The sequence below is a fragment of the Lissotriton vulgaris genome, chromosome 2_1, assembly GCF_964263255.1.
Source record: "Lissotriton vulgaris chromosome 2_1, aLisVul1.2, whole genome shotgun sequence".
In the NCBI taxonomy this organism is placed as follows: Eukaryota; Metazoa; Chordata; class Amphibia; order Caudata; family Salamandridae; genus Lissotriton; species Lissotriton vulgaris.
The window spans coordinates 2,040,559,401-2,040,583,963 of record NC_141687.1 but is presented as its reverse complement, the minus strand read 5'-3'; the positions used below and the strand labels follow the sequence as shown (position 1 = coordinate 2,040,583,963).

At 44.4% G+C, this 24,563-nt stretch overlaps 1 protein-coding gene across 4 annotated transcripts in view; it reads right to left on the bottom strand.

Moving 5' to 3' along the window:
- SECISBP2L (SECIS binding protein 2 like) overlaps window positions 1-24,563 on the bottom strand; it is an 877,433-nt gene that overhangs the window by 162,803 nt on the left and 690,067 nt on the right. The window lies entirely within an intron of this gene.

Here is a 24,563-nt window from a genome sequence, read left to right as displayed (position 1 = left end):
GGACATTGACCTACATCACACGAGGAGATATTCTTTGCATTCTTGAACGCGCAGCCTTGCATTTTAGGCAGAACAAAACAGAACAGTATTTAACCTACTGACACCAGGTAATGAAAGCCTTTAATAATCCACGTTTGTAAAGCGTCCACAATTTACCCATAAGGGTCCCTAGTCGCTGGGGGCCGTCGGGAAGATTAAGCAAGTGGGGTCGAGTCTCTTCCCCGCCTCCCTCCCGGGGTGCCGTTCTTACCTGCTGGACGGGGGTGTTGGGCCCCAGAAACCTGCTGTAACCGTTTCGGTAGGGTGAGGGGGCCAGGAGCCGGGTCCGGGTGGAGTGCAGCCGCCGCGCTGAGTCTGTGTCCGGGCTCCGGGGGCGGGGAAGGAGGAAGGCGGCCATGAGGAAACAAGCGGGAGGGGGCGGGAAAGGGGGAGGAGAGACGCTGACGACAGCCGACGACGGCCTTGGAGCAGGAAGGCGGCCATGAGGAAACAAGCGGGAGGGGGCGGGAAAGGAGAGGCCGGAGCAGGAAGGCGGGCATTAGAGAGAAGCGGATGGGGGCGGGAAAGGGGGAGGAGAGAGCTGACGACGGCCGGCCGGTGCAGAAGACGGGCACCAAAACAAGCGGGAGGGGGAGCAAGGGAGGTGCCGGCAATGCCGGACCAGAATCGGGGGCGTTCCCGGCGTCGCGTGACGTCGGCAAAAGCCAAAGAATGTCGGGAACGCCCCCGTGTCTGGTCCGGCATTGACGGACAGGCCACTCGTCCAATGGCTAGGCTCCATTTATGGAGCCAGCCAATGAATGACGAGGGCCGACCCAAACCCACACACACAACTCAAGAGGTTTTTTGGCACATGCGCAAAGCGCATGGCCAGTCAAAACCTAAAAACAGGGAAGGGGGTGCAGAAATATGCAAGAGGTGCACAAGAAGCAAAAGCAGTGCAGAAGGAACCAACAGACGTGCAGAAAGAGGCAAGAGAGGTGCAGAAAGAGACAAGAAAAGTCCATAAAGAAGCAAAAGCGGTGCAGAAAGAGGCAAGAGGGGTGCAGAAAGAGGCAAGAGAAGAGTGGAAAGAAGCAAAAGTGGTACAGAAAGAGGCAAAAGAATTGCAGAAAGGAGTGCAGAAACAGGCAAGAGGTGCACAAAGAGGGAAGAAGGATGCAGAAAGAGGCAACAGGGGTGCAGAAAGAGGCAACAGGGGTGCAGAAAGAGGTAAGTGAGGTGCAGAAAGAAGCAACAGGGGTGCAGAAAGAAGAAAACTGCAGAATGAGGAATGAGGTGGAGAAAGAGGCATGAGAGGAACAGAAAGAGGGAAGACGGGTGCAGAAAGAGGCAAAACGGGTGCAGAAAGAGGCAAGAGGGATGCAGAAAGAGGCAAGAGGGGTGCAGAAAGAGGCAAGAGGGGTGCAGAAAGAGGCAAGAGGGGTGCAGAAAGAGGCAAGAGGGGTGCAGAAAGGAGTGCAGAAACAGGCAAGAGGTGCACAAAGAGGGAAGAAGGATGCAGAAAGAGGCAAGAGGGTTGCAGAAAGAGGCAACAGGGGTACAGAAAGAGGCAACAGGGGTACAGAAAGTGGGAAGTGAGGTGCAGACAGAAGCAACTGAGGTGCAGAAAGAAGAAGGAACTGCAGAAAGAAGAATGAGGTAAAGAAAGAGGCAAGAGAACTGCAGAAAGAGGCAAGAGAGTAGCAGAAAGAGGGAAGACGGGTGCAGAAAGAGGCAAGACGGCTGCAGAAAGAGGCAAGAAAAGTGCAGAAAGAAGCAAAAGAGGTGCAGAAAGAGGCAAGGGGGGTGCAGAAAGAGGCAAGAGGGGTGCAGAAAGAGGCAAGAGGGGTGCAGAAAGAGGCAAGAGGGGTGCAGAAAGAGGCAAGAGGGGTGCAGAAAGAGGCAATAAGGGTGCAGAAAGGAGTGCAGAAACAGGCAAGAGGTGCACAAAGAAGGAAGAAGGATGCAGAAAGAGGCAAGAGGGTTGCAGAAAGAGGCAACAGGGGTACAGAAAGAGGCAACAGAGGTGCAGAAAGTGGGAAGTGAGGTGCAGAAAGAAGAAGGAACTGCAGAAAGAAGAATGAGGTAAAGAAAGAGGCAAGAGAACTGCAGAAAGAGGCAAGAGAGTAGCAGAAAGAGGGAAGACAGGTGCAGAAAGAGGGAAGACAGGTGCAGAAAGAGGCAAGACGGCTGCAGAAAGAGGCAAGAAAAGTGCAGAAAGAAGCAAAAGAGGTGCAGAAAGAGACAAGGGGGGTGCAGAAAGAGGCAAGAGGGGTGCAGAAAGGCAAGAGATGAGTGGAAAGAAGCAAAAGTGGTACAGAAAGAGGCAAAAGGATTGCAGAAAGAAGTGCATAAACAGGCAAGAGGTGCACAAAGAGGGAAGAAGAATGCAGAAAGAGGCAAGAGGGTTGCAAAAAGAGCCAACAGGGGTGCAGAAAGAGGCAACAGAGTTGCAGAAAGAGGCAACAGAGGTGCAGAAAGAGGGAAGTGAGGTGCAGACAGAACCAACAGGGGTGCAGAAAAAAGAAAGAACTGCAGAAAGAGGAATGAGGTAAAGAAAGAGGCAAGAGAACTGCAGAAAGAGGAGTGCAGAAAGAGGTAAGAGAGGAGCAGACAGAGGCCAGACGGGTGCAGAAAGAGGCAAGACTGGTGCAGAAAGAGGCAAGGGAGAACTGCAGAAAGAGGAGTGCAGAAAGAGGTAAGAGAGGAGCAGACAGAGGCCAGACGGGTGCAGAAAGAGGCAAGACGGATGCAGAAAGAGGCAAGACGGATGCAGAAAGAGGCAAGAGGGGTGCAGAAAGAGGCAAGAGGGGTGCAGAAAGAGGCAAGAGGGGTGCAGAAAGAGGCAAGAGGGGTGCAGAAAGAGGCAAGAGGGGTGCAGAAAGAGGCAAGAGGGGTGCAGAAAAAGAACTGCAGAAAGAGGAAAGAGGTGCAGAAAGAGGCAAGAGAGGTGCACAAAGAGGCAAGAAGGGTGCAGTAAGACAAAAGAAGTACAGAAAAAGGGAAGTGGGTGTAGAGAGGCAAGAGAACTGCAGAAATAGTAAAGAGGTGCAGAAAGAGGCAAGAGAGGTGCAGAAAGAAGCAAGAGAAGTGCTGAAAGAAGCTAGAGAAGTGCAGAAAGAGGGAACAGGGGTGCAGAAAGAAGGAAGAGCGGTACAGAAAGAAGCATGAAAGGTACAGAAAGAAGCACAAGAAGTACAGAAAGAACCATCAGGGGTGGAGAAAGAGGATAGATGGGTGCAGAAAGAGGCAGGAGAAGTGCAGAAAAATGCAAGAGTTGCAGAAACAGGCAAAAGAGGTGCACAAAGAGGGAATGGATAGCAGAAAGAGGCAAGAGAAGAGTGGAAAGAAGCAAAAGTGGTACAGAAAGAGGCAAGAGAATTGCAGAAAGGAGTTCAGAAACCGGCAAGAGCGTAATGCACAAAGAGGGAAGGATGCAGAAACAGGCAAGAGCGGTGCACAAAGAGGGAAGGATGCAGAAAGAGGCAGCAGGGGTGCAGACAGAAGCAACAGGGGTGCAGAAATAGAGAAGTGGGGTGCAGAAAGAAGCAAGAGAAGTGCAGACAGAAGCAACAGAGATGCAGAAAGAAGACAGAACTGCAGAAAGAGGAAAGAGGTGAAGAAAGAGGCAAGAGAGGTGCACAAAAAGGGAAGAACAGTGCAGAAAGAGGCAAGAGGGGTGCGGCAAGAGGGGTGCGGCAAGAGGGGTGCAGAAAGAGGCAAGAAGGGTGCAAAGCAAGAGAAGTGCAGAAAGAAGTCACAGAGGTACAGAAGGAGGCAAGAGAAGTGTAGAAAGGGAGTTGCAGAAACAGATCCTAGCCAGAGTAAAATAAAAGAATACATGAACGTATTCATGGAGTAACAAGGAGAACAAAAACAGCTATGAAGCTGGAAAGAATCTGCAGTGCAAAAAGGGTAAATCTGGAGACACACATTCCGCAGTCAGGAAGAAGTAGTACTTAATACTTCAACATTAGAAACGGCAACAATAGCAGAGGCAGGAATTAAAACATTAGCCTAACCCAAAGATCCAGGACTGTAGTTATATGAAAGGGAAAGCAAAAGACACTTCAAAATTGGTCCATCGATAGAGAGACCAGCAATGCTGAAAAGGAATAGATATTGAAATGAAGGACCTTCCTGAAAAGAAGGCCTACGCCGCGTTACAAGCAACCAGCCACGAGGCGTCGTAGAGTAGAATCTACATGGCTGTCCAATAAGTGGACACCATCAAAATTCATAGACTGTGACTGCTTTGGCCAGGTGGGGACTCCATGTCCCAGGATTCCTTGCTGCCCAGAGGGAGTGTCAACAACCAAGGAAGCGCACTTTAGCACTTCTCTATTCCTGCTGCATGAGACACGCAGGGCAGCACCCTGGCCATGGGTGGGCCCGTCCTGGCCAGGAAGAGGCCGGGGCTAATCTTCACCAACAGTTTGGCAATCGCAGTTATTTAGTGTCGCTGTTACTGTGGGACATTATTTGTAGCCTTTTTTTGTGTTGCCCCTCACTATCTTCCTGTGTTACCCCAGTGTCTCGCAAGCCCCAGTGCACTCCAGCAGTGTGAGCCATTACCTGAGGTCTTTAGTACACACATCACATATTCTGCCTTCCAACTGTGGGCTACCACTGAACTGGGACCTGCGGTGAGACAACCAATATATAGGCACTGCCAAACCTTTACTGAACCTCTCAGATTGGGTCTTGCCAGTAGGGTTTAGTCCCTCTGCCTCATAATAAACGACCAAGCAGAACTAGTGAGATCATCATTTGAGGAATGGGGAAAAGGAACACCGTGGAGGGCTTGGGAGGTAAAGTAGCGAGGAAGGGGGAAAAAAGCTAGGAAAGTGGCCAAAGCAGACAAACATGCTAGTATTAATTGGGTCCTAGACTGTATTGACAGTCCGATAGATGAATGTAAAGGCATTCTAGACACCCAAATGGTGACTTTCCCTGGTGCTATGGCAAGTCAGACTCCCACTACCAAAATCAGCTCTAGTAGCATTCTGTTTATCCCAAAAATGTTTAGAAGAGTGAATAGTAAGAACTATAAATCTAGTGACCAGCTAGGCGAAATTCATACTGTGGGAGCCCATTCCTAACCAACAGATACCTGCCCCCAGACTCAGTTTGATCCAGTGCAGTAATAGATTTACCCCCTTCTAGACCGAACTAATGGTCCTCAAGATGATAAAATTCAAATAACACAAATTGTGACCAGCATATTAGCCCTAGACACCCACTATTGTGATCTGAATCAGAACACCCACCGACTTATCTGCAATCTAAGGGTAGAAGAAGGGGAACTAAGTTCAATGATAGGTGGTCTCACAGGCCTTTTAATGCAATTAGTGGAGATTAGTTTAAGATATTCTTCCTCGAATGAGTCTGCACTAAGAACAACCTGCCAACCCACATATGCGCCTCCTACTCCAGCCAGCCTTGTAAGCACAGACGTGCTCACCCTACACAAAACTGTTCCTATCCAACTACTAAGTCTCGCGAGCGAGGGGCATCGGATGCAATCCTCCCTACAGATGATCTACCCCCGAAACTGATCTTAGGGAGTGGGCATCTTAGTCAACACAGTGTAATAAGAAGTAACACTCATTGGGAGGTAGCCCGATGTCATCAGACAGGATGCAGCCAACACATTTATGCCCACCAACTCTACCGCTCGCCCATAAAATCTTCATAGTAAATGTTCCCAACCTGGCCGATAGGAGGAGGAAGACTTACTGACAAATAAAGCAATCCAATGGATTTGCCACGTCAGAGGCTGCAGCTCTGTGATTCGGGACATCATAGTAAGGGCCAGAAGATGTACAGCTCCAGATTAGCATACTGACTGTATAGAAATAACCCTTAAAGGGGAAGATGTAGTTGAAAATCTACTAGCATTAGAACTTAGGAGTTGTCCTTCCGATTCATCCCACATTCAATCAAAACAACACATTCATTTAGTTTAAACAAACTTAACACCTCCCTCTATCTTTGACCGGTCAGGCTGTAATTCAATCCTGGAGGCCATTGCTTGACCCCCGGGGTTGGACTGCCGGCTGAATAGGCACTCTTCCACCAACCCACAAAAACCTGCACCCTGCTCAACCTTAGATGGCATCCAGCTACCCCATTCTAGCAGGAAAGCATGTAGGGGTAGCCGATCTAGAGACTGTAGAATGGCCAATAAAAACAGGGTGCTTTACCCTCAGTAGTAAAGAACATAACGCTAGTCCCCATCAACAGTTGTCAAGGCAGCCCAATTCATATAGCGTGTGCCAGCTCAGGCCCTTATCCTCAACTTACACTAGTATCCAGGAACATGGCAGGGGTAGGTAGTAAAATGTCCCTTCCTCATTGGAATAACTTCATAGAGGGCTTTAATGTAAGCATCTTTCAGGAAACCTGGAGCCTGGTCCCCTTATGCAAGTCAGAGTATGTTTGTTACTCCTCCCCAGCAGTTACAAAGGTGATAGGACGTTTGGCAGGTGGACTAATAATAGGGTCAAGATTGCCCTGGGCTGTAAGTTCACACTCCTCAATATTGAGAGCCCACATATCCTGGGGATCAGTATCGAGGGCCCCTCAGGAAAACCTATTGAGTTATATAATATTTACGCAAGAGGCACAAGAGCGGGCATGTCCTCTGCTACACTCTAGCAACTGGAGGGGTTACTGGACATGCATCAATCTAGATTAATAATATCAGGTGATTTTAACATTACATTTGAACCCTTAGATATAGTTGATGTAATAGAGACTCCCAAAAAAGATCTGACGTGGTCGGTTCCTCCTTTAGATCTGTCCCCAGTTAAGAACTGGTCACAACTGGTGCTCCAAATAAACAGCCTAAACATAGAGCATGGACTCAGGGCAGTCAATGGTAGAACAAAATCAGATGGACTTGGTGCAAACACTTTTAATAGGGTTAATAGCCCATCTCGTATTGATTATATCTTACTAGATTTGAGACTCTGGAGGTGCTTAATTTGTGCCAGTGCTTTCCGGTGCTTAGCACCGGTACTTATTTCATAGGGCCGGGTCTACACACAATATTAATTCACTAACTTCCCCCTGTTTCCCCGGCGAAGAGCTGATATTGTGCGGTAAATCCATGCCTGTCTGGGTTAATTGCCTGCTGACTTTGTCTGTGAAATATTTAAATTTGGACATCTGGGCCTCCCGACCTATCATGAGACACACGTACACGCACAAGGGAACCACTTTGACCTTAATGCGGAAGTGGTGCGCTCAGGACGGGAGACGCTATTCATCATTCAGCGGATATAACCACAAACACAAAGCTGTAGCCTTGTTTTTCTCTCACGAACGCTCCGGGTATTCGGTGCTTTTCAGTGGAAGAAACGTCCTTTTTTTCAGGTTGGAGAGCATCGGGGTGTGAGTAGCATTAAAAGTGCACTGCATGCTGTTTTAAAACAGGTCAGTAATCCCTTGTATATGTCGTTTTATAGTTATCGTGGATCAGACTATTTGTAGCGCTTTCGATTTCGCTTCTTGTATAGTGCTTATTTATAAAGCCTCTCATGCCAGTAGTTAGTAAACTTTCTTGAAAACTAGCTGTCAGGTCGCTTTTACTGAAAATGTTACCAAAAAATATCTTGGAGGTTTGTGCAGCCTGCATGTTTGTACACTTATTTTGAGAGCATTGGAAAGGGGCGACATAGGGTTCTAAGAGTTAGTTAATTTGTGTTGGGAGTGGAGCAAAACGCATTGAAGTCTCGGAAGGCAGGCTGGTTCCATATGCACTTAACGGAAATAGTATTTCTTGTTGGCACGAATCTCTGCAGAGCAAAAATGTGCATATGCGTGCCGTTTTCCTTCAAGTCTGAAATCCAAACTTCTTGACATTGACATTATTTTATAGTCACATAGTATAGGGTTATGACATAAAATTAAAACAAACCAGTTAGTTTAAAATGTAATTGTTCAAGGAAGCATTTACTGACTACTACATCTTTCACGTTGATCTTCAAAAGATTATTTTACCAATGAAGAGGAAGATTAACAAGCATTTGTAATGCAATAGGTCTCGTATTAGTAAAGGTTGAGCTATTGGTATTGTAAATGACATTTTTTATTTATGTTTTGTTTTTGAAAATAGCGAAATTAATAGCTTTGTCATTTACAATGCCACTATTTATAACTTTCGCAAATGTGACACCTATGCATTTGTAATGCAATATATGTGTTGTATTTACGTGACTTACATGTATTGATATTACAAATAACAATGGCTTTTAATTTTTTTAAATAATTAATACTTAAATAAAAGTTATTGTAATTTAAGAATGGCAATAGCTTACACTTTTGTAAATAACTTTTGTGAAGATTATTTTCAGTGTATTTTATTGTGACGAAAATCCAAGAACAGAAGTGAAATATTAACATCTTTTTGTTACATTTGTAAAAAAAGCTTGAAACATTGAGAGAACATATTTGAACCAGTTCTTGTTGAATGGTTGCACAGATTGATGCTGTGGTGGCGCTGAGTGTTGTTGTGATGGCGAACGAGTGATGCTGTGCCGTTCAGTGATGCTGTGGTAGCGCATAGTGATGTTGTGGTGCCCCCGAGTGATGTTGTGGTGGTGCTAAGTGATGCTGTATGCTATGCTATGTTTTGTTTTGCTATCCTATGTTTTGTTATGCTATGCTATGTTTTGTTATGCTATGCTATGTTTTACTATCCTATGCTTTGATTTGTTATGCTATGCTATGTTTTGCTATGCTATGCTATGTTATGCTATGTTTTGTTGTGTTTTATTATGTTATGCTTTGTTTTGCTATGCAATGTTTTGCTATGATATTTTTTGTTGTGTTTTGTTAAGCTATTCTATGGTTTTTTGTGTTTTGCTATGTTTTGTTATGTTACGTGTTGTGTTTTGTTATGCTGTTTTGTTATGTTAAGTTTTGTTATGCTATGCTATGTTTTGCTATCCTATGCTTTGTTTTGTTATGCTATGCTATGTTTAGTTTTGCTATCCTATGCTTTGTTATGCTATGTTTTGTTGTGTTTTGTTATGCTATGTTTTGTTATGTTTTGTTACGATATGCTATGTTTTGGTGTGTTTTATTATGCTATGCTTTGTTTTGCTATGCTATGTTTTGTTATGTTATGTTTTGTTATGTTATGCTATGCTTTGTTCTGCTATGTTTTGCTATGCTTTGCTATGCTATGTTTTTTTATGTATGCTATGTTTTGTTGTGTTTTGTTATGCTATGCTATGTTGTGTTGTGTTGTGTTTTGCTATGTTTTGTTATGCTATGCGATGTTTTGTTATGTTATGCTATGTTTTGTTGTGTTTTGTTATGCTATGCTATGTTTTGTTATACTATGCTATGTTTTGTTATACTATGCTAAGTTTTGTTTTGCTATGCTTTGTTATGTTATGCTATGCTTTGTTTTGATATGCTATGTTTTGTTGTGCTTTGCTATGTTTTGTTGTGTTTTGTTATGCTATGCTATGTTTTGTTATACTATGCTATGTTTTGTTATACTATGCTAAGTTTTGTTTTGCTATGCTTTGTTATGTTATGCTTTGCTTTGTTTTGATATGCTATGTTTTGTTGTGCTTTGCTATGTTTTGTTGTGTTTTGTTATGCTATGCTATGCTTTGTTGTGTTCTGCTATGCTCTTTTGTTTTGTTATGCTATGTTTAGTTTTGCTATCCTATGCTTTGTTTTGTTATGCAATGCTATGTTTTGCTATCCTATGCTTTTTTGTTATGCTATGCTATGTTTTGTTATGCTATGCTGGTGAGGGTGGGTGAGGGGGTGTGAGGGTGAGGGGGTGTGAGGGTGAAGGTGTGTGAGGGTGAGAGGGTGTGTGAGGGGGTGTGAGGGTGAAAGGGTGTGAGGGTGAGTGAGGGGGTGTGAGGGTGAGGGTGAGGGGGTGTGAGCGTGAGAGGGGGGTGAGAGGATGTGAGGGTGTGTGATGGTGAGGGTGTGTGAGGGTGAGGGTGAGTGAGGGTATTTGAGGGTAAGAGGGTTGTGAAGGAGAGGGGGTGTGAGGGTGAGGGGGTGTGAGGGTGAGAGGGTTGTGAGGGGAGCGGGTTGTGAGGGGAGCGGGTTGTGAGGGTGAGGGTGTGAGGGTGAGTGAGGGTGTGTGAGGGTGAGGGGTCTTAGGGTGAGGGGTGTGAAGGTGAGTGATGGTGTGTGAGGGTGAGGGTGTGTGAGGGTGAGAGGGTTGTGAGGGTGAGGGTGTGTGAGGGTGAGAGGGTTGTGAGGGTGAGAGGGTTGTGAGGGTGAGAGGGTTGTGAGGGTGAGAGGGTTGTGAGGGTGTGGGTGTGTGAGGGTGAGGGGTGTTAGGGTGAGGGGGTGTGAGGGTGTGTGAGGGTGAGGGTGTGTGAGGGTGAGGAGGTGTGAGGTTGTTTGAGGGTGAGGGGGTGTGATGGTGAGGGGGTGTGATGGTGAGGGGATGTGAGGGCGAGGGTATTTGGGTGTGTGATGGGGTGTGAGGGTGATGGGGTGTGAGGGTGAGGGGGTGTGAGGGTGAGGGGGTGTGAGGGTGAGGGGGTGTGAGGGTGAGGGGGTATGAGGGTGAGGGGGTATGAGGGTGAGGGTGTGTGAGGGAGAGGGGGTGTGAGGGGGAGGGGGTGTGAGGGGGAGGGGGGGTGAGGGGGTGTGGGGTGTGAGTGTGAGGGGGTGTGTGAGGGTGTGTGAGGGTGAGAGTGAGGGGGTGTGAGGGTGGGTGAGAGTGTGTGTGAGGGCGAGAGGGTGTGTGAGAGTGAGAGGGTGTGTGAGGGTGAGAGTGGGCGTTTGTGTGTGTGTGCATGTGTGTGAAAGAATTAGCACTAAATAGCACATGTGTGAGTTGGTCCTGCCAGGATGTGAACTGATGACCTTTATTACATAACTGAAGATGTCAGCAGCGAGCGTTTAAAACACAGAAAAAATCCAGCTGTGAATGTGTGTGTTTGTTTTCCTGGTCGTGGTGTGCGAGGCTTCCTTTCAAGTCGGGTGGGGGAACAGGGGAGCCAGTAAGTGGGAGGGAATAGCTCTCGGCATTGCTGGGTGGGCGTGGGAGCAGCAGCTTGTGGTGTGAGAGACAAATGTTGGGGTGAGGAGGAGGGAGGGGGGAAAGAGTGCGCTGCAGAGGAAGAGGCTGAAGATGGGAGGGCGGGGGAGATAGCAAAAGGGTGAGAGAAGAGGCATGACCCTTCCATTATTGATTTACTACCCTCAGAAGTCAAAATGTTAAAACCAGTGCTTTAGAAATACCAAAACATATGTACACACAACCCTTTCTACAGATCCCCACCTTTTAGGAAGGTGTTTCCTTTCTGTTCTCACAATGGATAAATTGTTCCCCTACATTTACTTTATTGCTTTCATTTCAGATAGGAGCTTTTTTTAATTGCTCATTCTAACGCAACCGCGTTGGTGATGAAGAGATCGTATTTGAGAGCTGCGGAGGCGAGTTGGGGACAAGGCGACTCGCCTGCTTGAAAACGTCCTCTGTGGTTCACGAAGAGATTAAAAGGAATGTAGGTTTTTTCGTTTTTTCCTAGTCCTTTGGTATTTTGTATTCCTTGTGAAATATTTATTCGACCGGGCGAGATAAGAAAATGGCCAGGGTCTGCTTGAACAGACGCAGGGTGACCACCGGGGACAGTAGAGGGCGTAGCGGATAGGTCCGGAGGGAAGGGGCGTGAATGGGCCACTTGCTTGCCTTTTCTAGAAACCCTGATATTATGTGGGCTTGTAGCTGAGGGGGAACAACGAGATTTATAGCGTTGCCTCTGCCACTAATGGTTCATTTTTTTTTTCGATTGCGTTGTGCACCATGCCAAGTCGGAGGAATCGATATCCATTTACCAAACTACTTGGGGTACTAGCAGTGACGTCTGCACCCTTTCAGCTCTCTATACATCATGATGTGGACAAGTAGTACCCCTAATGACATAGAAACAGTTTTTTTTTATGTTGACCTGTTGCACCCCCTAATAACACCAAAACAGCTTTTTTTAAGAGGCTGTGGGAAGAGCAAGAGAAACTGCTGAATGAGACTTAGCCAGCTCAGTTTGCTTTCTATTTCTGCTCCTGTCTTCCTAACCGCTGAGATTAGGGGCAGCAAAGTCAGTGTCCAGTTTTCCAAACAACATGCTATTTCTATCGTTAATTGTTGATGCTCATGCATGTAGACAATTTACATTAGCTAGAACCATGCTGTAAAAAGAGTCACCTTTTTTGCATGCTACAGTTTCCACTTGCCTGAACTTGTACGCAAGATTATCGAATGGCTACAGAGACACTACAAATCCCAGAACTCAAAGTTCTACTGACTAAAACTCATAGGATTGGAAGAAAGTGCTTCTGCTGAAATGATGTTCAGTTACAACTCTCTCTCTCTCTCTATACTTGATGGAATACCTGTAGGGTGATCAGATAAAAAAACAAGCAGCTGAAAAGGAAGCCTAGCATCTGGCAGAGAGCGAGGGATAGAGAGGAGGCGGGGTGGGGAGCAGAGCCGGGGAAGTACATGCGAGTCATGGCCTGCGGCCGTGAATAAGTGACGGCGGGGGGCGGGGCAGCGGAAGCCTTTGATGTGGCAAATGCTGCTGGCAGGGGGAAGCTTGTGCACGAGGAGCTTGTCACGTGATCCGCTTCTCGTGAACTGTTGAAAATCCGGATCGTAAAAAGTCAGCTTTGTGGATGGACGGCATTAGGTCTCTCTACGAGACCTAAAAAGGTTTATTTTCCATATAATTGCGTGCTCCATCAGACAGATCAGGAAGATGTAATAAAACTAGTTCGCTCATGATCTAGCACAGTTAAATGCAGCGGCATAAGTCGGGGACAATGGAATTATTGAACGATGAAGCCCTAAATTATGGGTCAGAGCTGGCAGTAATAAAAAGCAAATAACCAGGCACATTCTGCAGTCCTATTACTTTGCTATTTTCACAGTTTAGCAAATAAATATTATCTCTGGAAAGGATTCGCCTCTTTAGTACCAGTTAAATACTTGGATAACAGTTGGTAAATGTAAGTTTGACCAGTTCACATTTGTAAATGTTTTCATGGCTTCATGTTTGATAGTTTTTTTTAAGTAACACTTGAGATGTCAAAGTTAGAAACACATTTTAGTTGATAGGTACATGATGTAGTAGATGGTGGATCATCTGACAGACGCCGTAAATCTATAATAATGTGGAAACCACTACAGCTGAAGAAACAAAGAATTCTAGTGGCCCCACTTACACTGCATGCCACATACGATAAGGGCCACTGACCCATCTCAGTGTTATTTGTTTCAATGTGCTCCATCGGTCAGCGAGCAAATTGCAAATGCTCAACAAACTGAAAAGTTTCCTGTGAAATGGTAGCCAAGATGAAATGTGTAAGTCAGGGAGGCCACAAAAGAACAAGTTTGCTGGAATTTTTTTTTTTACTTTAGCAATTCTATATTCCCTTCTTTATGTACAAAACTCTGGGCCTCATTTTGATTTTTGATGTCCTGTTCACTAAACTCTCGCTTTCCCTCCTCTATTTAGAGCCTGAAGGAGCAACATGCCTCTAATGGAAGAGCTTATGCTCGCTCCGACGTAAGACCTCTTTTGATGGGTAGCTCATCTCCCATTAGTCCATCACTCAATCTACGTCAAACTGTCCATCCTATTTAGGACAAAAGTCCTGCTGTAGATTGTTCCTGTTCTAGACAACCAGGGCAGGTGTGTCGGTTCCGAACTGGAAGCCAAAGAAATGACCCTCTTGCACTGGTAGAAAACTCAATGCATGCCAAGGCCATTTTGTCAGTAACTATCTTGAGCTTTTGCAGTTTGTTTTCAAAAAATAAAACTTTGAGCTGGTGAATTCAGCACGGGCCTGCTAAGTAAAGCGCTAGTGCTTTCTGCGCTGTCACCACAATGATAGCTTCACAGCAATCCCTTACTGCCTGTCAGAGAAATCTATAAATATGGTGGGTGGACATCCTCCAGTGAAGTGAAGGACCTTACTCCGTAGAACAGGCGGCCATTTGACAAGCTCTAAACAAGCCCTTAGTCTTTAAATGAGTTGGGAAGAAGTTAAACAATGTTTCTCTTCAAATTAAAGGATCTTAATGTAAGTGAGAATGCAAACTGCTGTAAACAAGGTTAATGGTTCTGTAGTGCACATTTTAATACAATTTCTGAATTGTGAAATATTACTGATGACAGACCCTTGATGGCCTTTTTTCAGTTTAAAGAAATGTATTTTGGATACAATGGGGGCCATTGAGTTAAACCAATCAATTGCTTGCAATTGTCTCAACTAAGGTCACTGTCAATACATTCAACCTGTAGCAACTTTGAGAGGTATAATGCTCATGCTAAGTTTTTTTTAACTTGTTAGTTTTACGAGTAAACACAATTGACACTGAATGGAAGTGAATGAGATCTGAGCTCCTATGGTTTGCAGTCTCCCATTGTGTAATTTAGCCAATCTGAACTAATTGCTCACTTGTGCCAACTTACGGTTGGGAAGAAAGCAGCTAACGTACCTGTACTAAAAGAAACCCAAACTGAAAGAGTAAAGTTTTCATGATGGGTACAGAATTAAATGAACTGGAAGTCATGTGACTTGTCCCGGATTCTCTCAAATTCAACACTTTGCTTGTATGTTGATTAGAAGAAGTTGTAGAGAAGTGGTTCTTAATCCTTTGACTTCTGTGGACTCCCACTTAATCAGAGTCTAGGGACTGCCACTGAATCATGATTGAAATTGGGCACCCCGTCGTAAGCAATTTCGATGATGAAGGGCAAAACAATATACAAAACAGACTAATGCATTCATCGAACAAGTACACATGATTAAACATTTTGTTTAATTCACAAACAAATATATAAATACAATTTTAATGGGAATTTTTGAACTTTCTAAATTCAATTGAAGCCACACTTCATCCATATTATATGCCCATTGATGTACTTGTACGGACTGCTCCCATGAATGAATATGAGGATACCAATTTATATTTTACCCTCCAATTTGAAACTCCTTCACATTTACAGAACGTTTCAAAAAAATGTCAATTTTACGTCTTTTTGCTTCTTTATTTATGTTCTCTTTACTGATCTGTAAGTATTAATCATTTTTATAAGCAGTCGTGGGCCTCCCTAAAATTTGCTTTCTGGACCCTCAGTGGTCCCTGGATTACAGGTTAAGAACTACTGGATTAGAGGATTGTTCTGCATTGTGTTCAATAAACCTGGTAGTAGATGGCTATGTTCCATGCCGCTACTAACAAGATGTAGTTGAAGGATACCTATTGCTCTATTAAGGGACTGCATTGAGAGCAAGGATATCTGGTGTATGCACAAACATACATACTTACTTACTTATCTCAGTGCTGTTACCTGTTGCACCCTATCCTGATCTGACCTTTCTGTCTTGCTTTGTGTTTCTTCATTTCATCCCTGAAGTGCTTATGTGAAGAGCCAGGTCTTCAGCTTCCTGTGGAACTCGTGAAGTGAGGTGGTGGCTCTGATATGTTAGACTTGTGGATGTGGGTAAAGCCAATAATGGAAGTGGGGAGAGACAGGGAAGTGGGTGTGGCCTCCCCCAAAAATCTGAGCACCTGCACTTCATTTTTTTTTTTTTTACAAATTAAGCACTGCTGGAGGAGTGTTATTGATATGATAGTGGGTGATACAACTGACAGTGACCACAACCCACTTTGTCTAACCATGAAACCAGTGTGTGGTGGCCTGACAAAAGAGACCCCAATCCCGATCAACTTGAATGAAGTTCTTCCATCTAACGATCGACGCAGACTAAAATGGCAGAAGGTAATTCTACGTGAAGACAAGCTTCTAGGCATGCAGCAGGATTTTAAGGTAGGAATACAAGAACTACAGTCCCTAGTAAAAAAGCCCAGGAGGGCCGGCTGAAGTTGATGCTACCCACTTGCATTTCTTTGAGAAATTAAGTTCTTACTTTACTACACCAGGGCACAGCTCAAGGGAGAAACAACCAACAGGGGTCCATGAATCTTGGTATAACAAGGAATGTAAAACCCAGCGTTCAAAATTATCTCTGGCCATTAAATGGAAAGACAGAAGCCAAATGAGAGATTCCAGAAGGAGCTATAAGGCAGCCATCCAACATACCAAGAAGGAGTGGGACAAATCTCGTTGGCAACTACTTAAGGAAGATTTTGCCACCAAAGACTCTAAAACATTCTGATCTTTTTTTGTCTGGGGTAATGAAGCAGGGGCTCATCCTTTCCCTACCCACATTGCAGCCAAAGCTTGGTATGACCATTTTAACAAGCTTTACTCAGACGCTGACGCTCTGTTCGTCATAGAGGACGCCCCATGGCCTCCCCAGCCCAGGGTAAAGATTTCTTCTCCCCTAGTGAGATTAAGGAGTCAATTGGAAGAATAGTACAGGCCAAAGCCCCAGGGCCAGATGGTATTCCGGGGGACATTTTCTTATCAGACATTTCTAACTAGACTTGCTGTATATTACTACTTTCAAATGCCATAGCAAGCGGGGCACCCGTCCCAGGGTCAAGACAGGGGGCGGAGGTGTTCCCAATATATAAAAAGGGGGACAGAGGCCAACCCTGTAACGATAGGCCCACTAGCCTGACAGATGTGCTGTAATAAGTCTTTAGTCGAGGTCTCCTACTTAAGATATAGGCATGGACCGATTAAAATGCTATTACATCACCTTTTCAAGCAGGCTTTAGAGAAAAGAAATAGACTATTGACCAGGTATTCTGGTTTCAGCTTCTTTACTGAAAAGTCATAGCTATTGGCCAGGGTAGTCTGTACTTCACTTTTATCGACTTGAAGATTGTCTTTGATTTAGTTCCTGGACAGAAGCTATGGCAAGTGCTCAAAGACATGGGAATTCCACCTCCAATGCTCAATTTGATCATCCGATTACATGAACACAACTTTGCCAGGATAAGATGGGGCACACAGGGGCAACTCACAGATCGTATCATGGTTAGCAGGAGAGTCAGACAGGGTTGCATTCTGGCTCCTACTCTTTCTTCCCAGTCCATTAATGAAGTGGTAAGCTTTCCATCATAAGAGCCCGCCCATGCACCATCTTTAGGCGGGGAAAAGGTAGTGAACCTTCTGTTTGCAGATGACACCCTGCTGGTGTCAAAAACCCCAGATGGGCTACAGCCATTACTAAACAGATTCAAACTTTTCTGTGACAGTCGGGGTCTTGAAATAAATACCTCAAAAACTACATTCATGTCTTTTAATCCTCATAAATCATATAAAGGCAGGCCAACTCTAGGAGGCACCACCCCCTGGAAAGGGTAAGCACCTTCGATTACTTAGGGGTCAAACTGTTGCAGAAAATAAACTGGAAGCCCCACGCAACAAATATGGTATTGAACCATAGGGGCATAACAGGGGTACTGGGGGAAGAAAGCAGTTCTTCTTATAACAGACCAGTCAATGCTGCCCTACAGATCTACGATTTAAAAGCGGTCAGCTCTGCCCTATATGGATCTGATCAGATAACTGAGCTCACTAGATTGGAGAAGAAAGTCTTGAGGAACCAAGTGATGCTGCCCCACAGCACCCCACTTTACCCTCAAATGCTAGATATAGGTCGCCGCTCCTTCAGTGACATAGTAAAGCTCTTTCCTTGTTTATTTTGGGCTAGAATCAAGAGGACCCCTGAGCTAGCGCCTTATGCTGAAGCCTTGGCAGAATTTATCAGTCTAGATACCTCCAACAAGGTTAGGTGGCTAAGCACCTCAAGGAGGCTTCTGTCTAATATAGGGCTCCGGGAAGCTTGGGAAAAATCTTATTCCCCCCCACTCCAAAAAGACTCAATAATGCGGCACTACTGGGAATGGGTCATACAAACAGATTCCAGTAGGACCGATTGGGTAAACTTACCACAGAATTCCTACTGCACAAACAGATTAGTTTCCTGGAACCCTATCTTGATCTAATTCAAGTAGTTCATGATAGGAAATTCTATATCTAGTTCAGACGTTGCACCCTCCCTGTGAATGAATTGAGAGCCAGGTGGCAAACCAAAGTTCTAAGCCCAAGCAACTGCTCTGGATGCAAGGCTCCCATGGAGTCCGTTGCACGTGAGTGCTTGAGATCAAAATGGATTAAACCAATCTGCCAGCAAATGGGCATGTGGAACTACCGGAATGCCTTGCGAATGCAAGTGCCTCAGTCACATGTGGGGCATTAGGAAAACGGCGCAAGAAAGGAGCTCAGAATGAAACGGGCTTATGTCTTGTACTGAACTGCCTACAGTTTTTAAGTATATTGTTGCTATGGAAATACGATCACATATGTTTTAGATGTAATGTATCTCAGAGAGGTTATTTAACACTTGATTGCACATTGTGGAGGAAGTGATTTTTAAATACTGGTATTTTAGCACAGTGTTTTAATATCTTAATATTTAAATAGTACCATTGTGATTCTGGTCATTTTAGCCTTATGTATATATATCAACTTCTTATTTTGTATTGAATCATAACCTTTATAAAAAGTTGATAGTTTTGTATGGCATAATCATGATTACTATAAAGTTGCTTACTACTTATCTGAATTCACCTGTTTTCTAATCATTTGTATGCAATAACTTTTAAGGCATGTATGCCGAAAAAAAGTTAATTTTATTAATATCTGTCATACTCTCCTACATACTGTCAGGGAAATTGGACTCATGCAACCAAGCATGACTACGAAGAGCAACAGACCAAGCCATGGCCCTACCAATAGAATCGGTGGTGTCCACAGCAGGCTTGATGGTAAACTTCGCCATATCATGGCCATCTTGCACAAGTTGAAAGAGTTCAGACCTGATCCCTTCAGGAAGGGAATGATACAGACGGGCAACAGAGTCCCATAAAGCTTAAGAAGCTGCTCCAAAGACACATGACATGTTTAACGACCTCAAGGCCGAATTGAAGAAAAGATATTTCGGCCACACAATTCCAACCACCTGAATTCCCTACCCGGTGGAAGCAAGCGAGCAACATCTGGAGCCGGCAAAGCCAATGCAGTATGCACCACGTGCCTCTTAGTGGCAGGGTGTCAAGAAAGATAGACAGGGTCATCTGTAACAGGACGAAGGGAAATGGCATGATCTACAAAGACTCCGGTCACTGGCCTCATCCAAGTTCCAAGTAAAATATCATACAGAGCCTCTCCACTGTTGCACCCTGATGAAGCAGATCCACTAAGGGATCAAAAGTCACAGAAGATAGTTGTAACTGTAAGATATTAACAGCTCTCTTCACATCCTCTGCACTAGCCCCAATTGCCATTCATGGTGGAGAAAGCAGGTCAAAAACAAGGAAGGGATGCAGACCACCATCCTCACCCAATGCAGTCCAAGGATCCTCCATACGAGCTTGGACAGGACCAACCAAGCGGTTGACATGCTGGCGTCACCAACTCCAGAAGAACCTTGAAAATCTGGGGAAACAGCAACAGAGATGGCATTCGACTCCGGGGTGCAAAGGAGAAGACGAGTGCCCAACAGCGCGGTCTCCGGCATCGACCGATGTTGGGTCTTCGGCACCGACCGATGTTGGGGCGACGTTATATCAACTTCAATCTCTAAGACTTTGTCCAATGACGCTAGCTTCTCAGTTGGACGCCGCACCGGACTGTGCACTGATGCAGTGTCGTCTCCAGGAATGGAGTTGGGCCTCGGACTGGTGCCGAAGTTGAACGCACCGGCGTGGTCCCAGTCAGAGTATGCTCTACCTCCTTGGGGCCTGAAGGCATGGATCCAAAAATGGAATGTAGAGCATGGTAGTATGCCTGCATCTGGGTCATAGTCACCCCAGCTCCAGGATAAGGGGGACGGCACGGGGTTGACGCTTGTGTGACGTCCTCAGCTATGGAACGGGAGGACACTCTGGTCTGTTCACTGATGGATTGTTGACCTTTTCCATGTGTAACATGGGAAAGTTAGTTTATGAGTATATTTTTAGAAAGTTGCCGGAAAGGAAATAAAGAAAGTAGAGCATAATATTAGCATGCTTTCAACACAGTTGATCATGAAACTAAAACTGAAAGTAATCAGTTTGTTCAATTTCTTTTACGCTTGATAACTCAAACCGGACCCTAAGCAAGCCAATAATTCCACGATGGATGAATACAACTAGGGCATGAAATCCCTAATCAAGCAAATTGCTTCTAAGATCAAGAAGAATCAGTCATAAACCTCACTTGCACACTTCTTGGAAGATCTATGTGTGGAAAGAAAATGTTTGAGAAAGGTCGAAAATAGAGTATGAAGTGACCAAAACTTCCTATTTGATGTCATGAATCTATATAATAACCAGTGTACCAAGACCACAACAATTGTGCCAGAACCCGAACATTAAGTCTTTGTAAATGTCTCTGATGAGAAAGTAAAGTTTACTGACCTATGTCTTCGTCTAAATTTCTGACCACTTCATCAGTTTTAATCTAGCTCAAAGCAAAATCACCTGGCCACATTTCGACAGTCTTGGAGACTGAGCTTCTAAAGCCCATTACCAAAGATAAACCCTTTAGCCACCTCTGTGATCCTATACCTACTCCTATAAGCAAAACTACTGCCAATCAGCTTGTTCCCTACTAGTCAGCATTGGTAAACTCTTCTCTTGAAAAAAATCATATTCCCAACAGCCTAAAAACTGGTCAAGTCTCTCCCTTTCTTGAAAAATAAAACACCTCATTAGATGCAAACTATCTGAATAACTTCCACCCTTCCTTCTTCATCCCCTTCCTAGTAATGGTAGCAGAAAGTTGTCTAGCTACCCAACTTTCTTCATGCATCCAAAGAACCTCCTCAATACCTTACCCTCAATTTGGATTCACACATGAACTGCCCGTCAGCAAATTGTTGACAACACGCTCTGTATCCTAGACTCTGACAATTGCTGCCGTTTTGTGCTCATTGACCTTTCAGACACTTTTTATACAGTCCAGCACCCCGCTCTGATTAACATCCAGCAATAACAGCTGGGCACTGAAGGATAATTCTAGATTAGTTCACCTCCACTCAAAAATAGTTAAAGTTGGGTGCTCTTTTCTAGGAAGCTCGACCTACAACAAAGGGATTCACAGGGCTGAATCCTATTTCCGACCCTGTTCAACTTATACTGTGACCACAAGAAGTAAAAAGATTCTCAATAACTCTAGGATTTTTTATCACGAGTATGTACATGATACCAAGATCGATCTGAAGCTAAAAGACATTCTTCTGCTCTCCTACATCTAGACTAAAATCCAAAAGTTAAAAGCACTCTAACATCTAAAACTCAACCTATCTAAAATAACATTTCTACTAATCTATCTAAAATGATGCAGCCTTTCCTTTAAAAAGTGGATACATTCTCCCCTGCCACCAAACTGTAAACAGTGACGAACACTAAATAGGTGGACTTTATCCGGGACGACCGCCTTAACCATCCTGACGTCTAGAGCTATGGCCAAGAGCGACAAGCAACAACAAACTAGACTTTTTTGCGGTATCAGGCAGTTACTTCCAAAAAAAGACTTACAAACTATCCTCTATAGACTGAACCATAGGAACGCACTCTTCTCTAGAATACCAAAAATCAACTTGGTCTTCTTCAGAGCAGTGCTGCATAAGGACAAAATTTGTCAGAGATCATAAAAACGTTTGACACATCAGCACCAGCCTTCTAACTCACAAATTGCTCCTTGTTGGAGCTCAATTCAAGACTTCCTATATTTATTTATGTCATTTATAGAGCGCCTGAATCACCCCAAATGGGGGTATCTCCGCGCTAGGACAATACTGAGAGGGAAGTAGTGGATAGTAGGAAGGTAGACCCAAATTAGAACAGGAAGGTTTTTAGTTTTTTCCTGAAAATCAAATAGTTTGGGGAAGAGCGGATGTCCAGGGGAAGATCGTTCCAGAATTTGGGGGCAAGATAGGAAAAGGATCTGCCTCCCATTCTGGTTTGTTTAATGTGGGGAATAACAAGAAGACCTTTCCCTTCCGAACGAAGAGTAGGTGAGGGGGTATATTTGGACAGTTTGTTGGCGAGATAGGCTGGTCCCAGTTGGTTTAAGCTTTTGAATACTATACAACAGATTTTAAAGTGTATTCTTTTACGAATGGGAAGCCAATGAAGTTTACGTAGGGGAGGAAGGGAGGGGGTACGATACGGGGAACTCGTAGTCAGACGGTCCGCCGTGTTTTGCACAACCTGCAGGCTCTGGAGAGCAGATTCCTTTGCGGAAATCAGCAAAGCATTGCTGAAGTCCAGGCGGCTAAGTACTAGTGCATGGATAAGAGTCTTTCGTGTGGAAGAGGGAAGAAAATGGAAAACTTTGATTAACAGACTAAGAGCATGAAAGCATGCTCGTTTAGTGGCACCTATGTGTTCATCCATGTTCAAGTTGTTATTAAGAAGAACACCAAGGTTTTGAACTACTGGCTTGGGCGTAGGGACTGCGCCGAGTTCTTCAGGCCACCACCTGGGGGCCCAGCTAAACGTGGCATCTTTGAAGAGCATGATTTCCGTTTTGCCTGTGGTGAGCTGCAAAAAATTGCAGCTCATCCAGGAAGAGATTGCCTTCATTCCATTAGCAAATGTATCTTGGATGTTGGGGTTATTTTTGTCAAAAGACAGGAGAAGTTGTGCATAATCTGCGTAGGAAATTGGGTTAAAACCCATATTCCTGAGGAGTGACGCTAGGGGGGCGATGTACACATTAAATAGGGTTGGGCTGAGACAAGAGCCCTGAGGAACCCCTTTAGTTACCATTGTGGTGTTAGATTTAAATGGTCCAAAATTAACTGTTTGAGTTCTGTGTTTGAGGAAGTCCTTCAACCATTCAAAGGCAAAGCCCCTAATGCCAATATAAAGTTATCTGTCTAGCAGGATCTGGTGAGAAATCGTATCAAAAGCGGCCGACAGGTCGAGCAGTATAAGAATTACTGCTCGGCCTGCGTCCGCTTGCATACGAATGTCATCTACTACATTGACCAAGGCCAACTCAGTGCTGTGCCGGGGGCGAAACCCTGATTGAGAAATATCAAGGCAGTTAGAGGACTCCACAAAGGCTGAAAGGTGCTTATTGATATGTTTTTCTAGCAATTTGCTATATAGAGGAAGCAATGAGATGGGTCGGTAGTTTGTGACAACATTCAATGGTAATTTGTCGTTTTTCTTGATTGGCATGATCTGTGCAGTTTTCTATTCTTTGGGAAGTATGCCTTGGCTAATGGAGCAATTGAGAACAGGACATAGAGGTTCCGCCAGTTCGGTAGCGAGTTTTTTTATGCTTTTGGCTGGTATAAGGTCTAGAGGGGAACCGGATTTTGCAGATTTTAGTAGGTTCTCTGTATCTTATATGGTGAGGAGAGGGAAATCTTTCAGTGTGCACAAACTGGGGCGATAGGGGGATCCTTGCATAGTGTTAGATCTGAAGTTATTATTAGAAGAGGATATTTTGTTATAGATTTCCTCAATTTTTTGTGAGAAATGGTCGGCAATGTTGTCACATAGGGATTGGGAACATTCTTCCTCCGGATTGCAAGCTTTGGGGTTGGTCAGCGTATTAAGAATGTGAAACAACGTTTTAGATGTATTATCTGCTTGATCGATTTGGGTGGCTATGTAATTCTTCCGAGCTTTCCTGAGATTTTTGTGATCGTTATCTAGGGCTGATAAGCTCTGACGAATACCAGGGAGTCACTCACAAAGCCCTTCATGAATCTTCTCCCTCCTACCTGACAAACAGAAAATCTCTGCCACCCAGCAGGGATCAAGGAAATCTGAATCCCTTCTCCCAGAACCTCTTACACTCGAACAATAAATGTTGTATGAAACAGACCTTCTCAGAGCGTACAAAATGGATTTGTAACTCTCTCTTCCACCATCCCTGTTCAGGACCCAATCATTCAAGCTTTATATAAGAGCTCAAAATCCACCTACTTGAAACACACTTTATTTAATTTGCTTACGTTTCATTCATATGAAAGAATCTGGCTAATGAATAAATCACTTTCTCTCCTTCCCTCTTTAGAAACAGTTGGCTAACTCTTGTTGAAATAATCCTACTTTCCTGCCCTGTTTGCTTATCTGTTTATGTGTAAAAACTGCTACCCTGTACACAAGTCCTCTTTCATGTAAGGCACTCTAATGTCCCTGGGTGATGTTCGTGCTTTATAACATAGCAAAAATAAATATATTTCATCCTGCCATAACATAAATAAGTTGTCTCAGAGAATAAGGCATATGACCAAACATTCTCTTCATAAAGGCCATTCTATTCATAATTGCTCAGAAAATGACAAGCCACGCAACAGACAAAACATGCTGGCTAAAGTACGTATAAAGCAAATAATGAATACTTAATATACTGTTCATAATAATCAGTACTACACCGATCCACAATGGATAATGTAGTACATATCTGTAGAGCCCATTGAAGGCAATGAAGCTAGAATGTGCATGTAGAGGGTCACAGCGGCCCAGGACAGCTTCACCACCAACCACGTCTCATGGCAGAGACAAAGCATGATATGTTAACACTTTAACCTACACAGTTATGTATAAAGATCTTGACAAATGACCTCACATTTTTTGAGACCTATGCAGT